Source organism: Nestor notabilis, unplaced genomic scaffold (assembly GCF_000696875.1).
Source record: "Nestor notabilis isolate BGI_N333 unplaced genomic scaffold, ASM69687v1 scaffold18566, whole genome shotgun sequence".
Classification (NCBI taxonomy): Eukaryota; Metazoa; Chordata; class Aves; order Psittaciformes; family Psittacidae; genus Nestor; species Nestor notabilis.
In genome coordinates, this window is record NW_009934444.1 from 34,553 (window position 1) to 41,026 (window position 6,474).

The window sequence follows — 6,474 nt, forward strand, 5'->3', positions numbered from 1 at the left end:
GATCAGCCATGGTGTCTCAGAAACCCACATGCTACCTTTGAATGAGCACAGCAAGGCCTTGCCCAGCCTTCATACCCAAATTTAGCTCCTGTTTACCTACAGAACCACAGAGCAGAACAAGTGCCCACACCACTGGCAAAAGAGGAGGAGGGGACTGCTCATGATTTGCTGCCTGCACTCCCGAGTGCCTCCAGACTGCAGACCAGCTGTCTGCACTCCCCACAGGCTGTCCCCACCAATGTCTGCCTTCCCTAGGGTGCCCCCTAGGGTGGGGGAGCTTCTCAGGCGATGTTTTAAGTCCCATTTTCCTCACCCTATTGTCTAACTGTGCCCTGTGATACTTGCAAGGATGAAAAAGGAAGATGCTTGTTGGTACTGTGTCACAGCCAAGCTCTCTCTGACATGCTGCATCAGCTGCCTGGCTGAGCCAGGCACAGCAATAAACTGCCAGAACCTTGGAAAGTCTAACTTTCCAAGTACATGTTGAATACACATTTACATATTTAACAAGGGAGCAGCTGTAAATCCTGGCATCCCTGCAGCTCTGGTTCTAGCTCACATTCCTGTTACCCTACCCTGCACCAATCTCTACAAGTGTTTGCAGCATAATGATCCATTCTGCAAGGAGCTCCTGCTCTTCCTATGATGTTAACTCTACCATGGAGGAGGAAAGGATGTGGCCTAAAGCATGCTTGTTAGCTCTCAAGGGTTATCATGTGGAGAAGAAGCAGCATGGACAATAGGCACGTATGAAATAACATCCCCAACAGGGTTGCCAGGTAGGCATTGCCTGGTTTGTTCTGCATCTTTTGGTGTATCTGTACCTTGGTTACATACCTGAAAAATGAATACAGTGGCATTTACCAGCTTCTCAGGGTCACGGTAACAGCTTCCAGTGTACTACACACTAGATCAAATGATTGGTTTTACCAGTTACTACCATTTACAATGCAATTCTGTTTCACTTCCACAGCTGTAATGAAAGCTGTCTGCAATCATGGATCCTTACAGGTCACTAAATTATACAGTGCCCCCATTCAGCTCTTGCTGACATTTTGTTGACATCAATGAACCATACCCATTTATTAGCAGAATGTTTTATGCCTCCTGCATCTGATTTTTCTGCCCCAAAGCCCTATGTGAGCGAGAAACAAGCCAGCTGGCCTTTTTCACTGGAAGAACCCCTTAGATTTGTACACAGAACAGAGGAGTCCACAATGCCACAAAAGACCCTTCACAGTTAATTTTCATATTTTTACAATATTTTATGATTGCTATTACTCTGCTTCTGGGCAGGCCTCTCTCCAAATCCTTTTGCCAGTGTCTTTGATAAAACGAGAACTTAGACCACTGGCACTGAAAAACAGCAGTACTGCTAAATCACAGCACAAGCCTGACTCACCTCCCCAGACTGAGCTCCCAATTAAAGCTGCAGTCTAATTGTTCTGCTTTTCGTAATGTAAAACAGAAGCCAAATGCAAAATTCTCCAACATGTTCCCTGCTGAGATACAGATTTCACATGAGACAGAAATATGCAAGGCAGCCAGCTACAGAACTTTTGCCAGGGCTATGCTATGCTGCACAGATCTACAATTGCTTCTGAAACCTCTGCAGTGTCTTTCCACTTGCAGTGCACCATAAGAAGGGATAATGCTTCCCACTAAGAATGCTAGTACGAGGGAGATGCGGCCTCTACATCTACACACGAAAGGTGAGCCACCCCGAGGTGTGGCAGCTAAACTGAAGAGACGGAGAAAGTAGCAGGCTTTGCTGCAACTTTTGGAAAGGTCTCATGCACTGCACTTCCTAACATGGGACAAGATGGGCTAGGATAGAACAGGGACGTGCCCATAGCTACCTATTTTCACCTATTTATCTGTGGCTGGGGCTACCATCATTTGCCACTGGAGGTGCAAAGGGGTTGACCTGCTGTGACCCGCTTCTCCTTTATCTAGCTGCACAACAGCTGCCTACAGTTCAGTCCTCAGTGTTGTTATGAATCCACCAGAATGGTCCTCTGCTTCCCTTCTGCTGTCCCTCTGCTCTCCAATAACTTCTACAGTACTATCAGCTGCCCTCTCAACACTCAACATTGAGTTCATTGAGCGATTCACCTGCTCATTCAGCCACCCATGCACCCATACATATAAATCCATGGCTGTCAGCAGCCTCAGGCATTTTTCTCTTACACACACAGCATTATGGAATCCACGGTCCTCGTAATATCCCTGGCACACAATCCTTCTGAGCTGCAGCGACACCACAGGGATGTGCCCCAGCAGATAAGCAAAAAAAATAGGAGCCATGGGAACGGGGAAAGTTCAAGTGAAGGGATGGACACACCCGACTCCATACAGAACAAGGACTCTGCTACAGTGATGGAAAGACAGCCAGAAAAGTTAATCTTCCCTAAATCTCAAGCCACATAATGCTTCTGAAGATGGAAGGACTGGTAGCATCTGATAAAGAACAGGAGAAAGCTGCCACATGCTTCAACTGACACTTTCCCCTGAATTCAGAGGATGAGATCTTCTTTGATGTCATGGTTTGGGACAAGTCTCTGCTATTTCTCTGTAGCATCTGGAGATTTGAGAGAAGACGGACACCTCACACAAGACATAGCTTCATGCCATCTGGACTGTGGGCAGATGTTAGGTGAGACCAGGTCAAAGCACCCATGGGTTACTCTAAACTACTTGCAGTCTTTCACAAGCCAGCCTGAGGGAAGGATGTTTCTGGATTGCTGAGCAGGTCTTTGGTGACTCTGGCATACAACAGGTCAAGCGCAGGTCTGCAGACCGGATATTCTTACCCCATCCAGCCTGGCTGAATCATGTCATCTCCTACTACTAATGCATACATTATACATACACAACACATGTAAGAGCATACACCACTCTAAACAGACGAAGAGTAAGGAGTTTTGCTATTAATAGAGAAAGCCCTGTAAGTCTTGACTTTTTTTTCTGAGCAACAAAAGCTCAGGAAGAAAAGCAGGTCAGACCAGCCAGTACCTACTGGTACCTCCAAGGAAGTGCTAAGTGCCAATGGGAGCAGAATTAAAGGCCAAAGAACAATGCTGAACTGTCCTAGTGATAAAACAAGGCACTTGGAGATCTGCCCAGAGAAGACTTCACATTATTGTATGCCCAGGGAGTTTTTGCCCTATCTATGCCAGTTCTCTCCAGACAAAGTGTGATAGCTAGTTGTTGTGCAAGCACACCACTCCTAGGCTGCAGCATCCTCAGGCATGACCGCCATTTGCAGAACAGGGCAGACCTATTGGAAGCTGAGGCTGTAAAACTTTAGCTGGGGTTCCTCTCACCTCCTGCCTTTGGAGTAATTCTTGACTCCTACCTACAGGCTGAACCTTCCCACAGCGTTGCCTCTGGTCACTCAACAAGCAAGGTTTCCTCCTCAAGGGAGGCCGTCAGCCCACGGCTACATTTTTCCGCTGCCAAGGAGAGAACAGGAAGGTTAAGAAAGCAGCTTTCAGCTGTTGCTGTGGTTTGTTGCTTGGGTTTGTTTGCTTGTTTGTTTTCCCAAATGTAATTCAACACAGCTAAATGGCTCTCCTGGCAAGGAGAGGGTCCTCCCCTGCCTCAGAACTTGCCACATTACAACACCTGCACATGGCAGGCAGCCTTGAGGTTCGTTGCTCTAAGGGGAGCAATCTTCAAGAGGAATTAAGCTCTCAACAAGGCAACTGCTGCTGTACCATCAGCCTGCCACTCTGTCCCTCCACCTGCCCTTTAAAACCACAGGGCTGCTGCAGGAGCTGGGCTCATGCCTTGACTTGTCTTCGCCCTTTGCATGCTAAAACTGGGAAAAGCTCCTGGGTCTTTTCCCTGCCACTACACACAAACTTTAACATTCTGCAAGTTGCAAACAGGACGCAATTAAAAATATGGGACCGAACATGTACAAGAAGGAACAGAATTAGAAGAGCAAAACCAAGAAGAGTGGTTAAAATTCTCACTCAGTTTCTGTAACACCCAGTCTACAATGTAGGGCCAGCAGAAGCTCTCCATGTGTGAGCAACACTCTTGCAGTGAGACAACAGTTGTGCCCTTGGATCTCTAAGTTCTTTTCTGTGTCTTTACTAATTCCTGTGGAGAACAGATGCTACTTTTTTTGCACTATATACACAGTGTGAAATATGGCCCACTCTTTCATAGAAGATCAATATGATGCACGATAAATACTGTTATTGATCTTCTAGTGTTGTAGATGACTCTCCAGCTCTATGGCATATTAATAGTAGTTAACCAGTAATTCATTTCAGGATGGCTGGGATTTTCTTCTAAGGAAGGTGAGTTCTCGGGGTCAGTTACACACATGGGTCTTACACATTCAGTAACCTGAGGGGCTCCTGCCTTCACTTAGCAGAGTATGGTGAAAAACAGTGGTCCAGTCCTCACTTAATGTAAACCAGTCTCAGACCATTTACTTCAATAAAGCCATGGTGATTTACATGAATTGCGGATACGCATGGCAAAATCAATGCAGAAGCCAGTATATAGATCATTCCTCCCCTTCTTAGTTTTTGGGAGGAGAGAGGAGAAATGTCAGGGAATTTGCAGGAATTTCTATCATCATCTCCATCTCATAGATGCAAATGTGTTTTTAAGCATACACACTGAGAAATGCAAACACTGAAGTTCTGTTTATAACATTCACTCATTCTGTATATAAGGATGTGGTATTTTTATTCCTACTGGTACTGTTAAGGGCCCATAATAATAATACATTTTATTATACACTCATAACAGTAATTTAAACATGCCTGGGCAAGCCTCTAGTGCTGAGGTCAAATCATACAGAGTCCGTACTATCAGACCTTCTCAGCATGTAAAACAGGGTGGTACATAGAACTGCCTAATGGGCATGGTTACTGGATCACACTTGGCAATCTGGGGGAGAATATTAGTCAACTTAGGATGGACGCACACCAGGAACAGTTGTAAAAATCAGGACAGCACATACAATCACATTTCAATGTCTGGGAGTATGCAGTAGCACAGTTGAATTTACTCCTGTGGCCATAACAGCTGGTTAGTCTCCATGTGATTGTGTATTTTAGAAAAGGAATTGTATACGCTGTGTGGCAATTAACAGAATTTCACTGCCTGCATATATTGACTTGAGTTCTTATATACACCTATGATTAGCAGGTTTTGTTTCTTCTATGTCTACAGAGACTCTACATGTACATAGACAGGCCACTGAAAATGCAGAAGAATCGTGACTACTCAAGTAAAACATTTACTCAAGGAGCAGGAAGGCATAGTCATTGCCCAATGAGCAGCATTCAGCTTCTGGTAGTTTACATTTCCTGTAGTTTTCAATTCAGAGTGACTGTTTTTATCACTGCAGTGATGATATTTTCCTGTAAGTCAGCCTCTGTGGCAAGAGACATTAAAACTTAATTATTCAGTCAGGAAACACTTGTCTTCAGACCTCAAGAGCCTTGGATCCATACCTGACAATCTCCCCTTGCTCATTATATAAAGCATCAGTACACTCCTATTAACTGGTTTGGCAATATTAAGTCTTGCAATGTTTTAGCTCAGTTCATAGCTGGCTTTGAGGTTGGACAGTAGCCTTGAATGAGGCCGGTGTGAAATTACTCCCTAACAACATAATCAGAAACACTAGAACAGTATGTTTCTCCCATCAGACAATCATGACAGAGCTATTTCAGATGTCAAAGAAAGCTGGCACCATTACTTACTTTCTGCTGAGACACTCTGCCTCCCAAGGAACAAAACCTGCATGCTTGTTCTGCCTTTGACAGAAGTATTTCTGTTCTCTTCCCGTCAGAAGTTGCGGATTACCTTCAGTTCCAGTGTTGAACTTTTAGCTTGCTATAAAGTTAATGTGCTAGACAATGTTCATTCCAAGCAAGGCTGTGGGCCTGTGTATTTTCTGCCACCCCCAAAAAAGGCCATTATCTGTAATTACCCATTACCATACATAATTATTTCTTCTATTCTAGTCCATGATCCCCAGGACTTTATGCTGTTACAGCTCACTGCACTATCTTATCAAATTTGTTAAGGAAGCTTTTTTGACCTTTCGAGCACTTGTCACTGCACATACAAAAGCCAGCAGTAAATTGTCTAAGCATGTAGTGTGTGATTTATTATTTGCACCCTGCATAGTGATACTGCACCAAATATTACACACTAACACCTTCCCTATTCCCACTTCCTGCTTCAGCTAAAATGAGAAAAGGAAGGAAATCTCTTTAGTAAGAGAAGGAAGGGAATGGGAAAAGGCTGTAGAATCTCAATGGTAATTTGAGGAACAGGACAGCAATACTTGGATAAGCCTGAACATCAGGCTCTGGAGAAGGTCCCAGCTGCTCTTCTCTCCAGTGCCATTTTTTCTCCCTTCCCCATGTCTGATGCCACCATTTCAGCTGATTCCACCATTTCATACCCGTGTAACTCTGCTGAGCCACACTCTTT

At 44.6% G+C, this 6,474-nt stretch overlaps 1 protein-coding gene across 1 annotated transcript in view; it reads right to left on the minus strand.

The window, feature by feature from the left end:
- DMRT1 (doublesex and mab-3 related transcription factor 1) overlaps positions 1-6,474 on the minus strand; it is a gene marked incomplete at both ends in the record, with an annotated part of 52,879 nt that overhangs the window by 34,546 nt on the left and 11,859 nt on the right. The gene's annotated exons all lie outside the window — the stretch shown is intronic.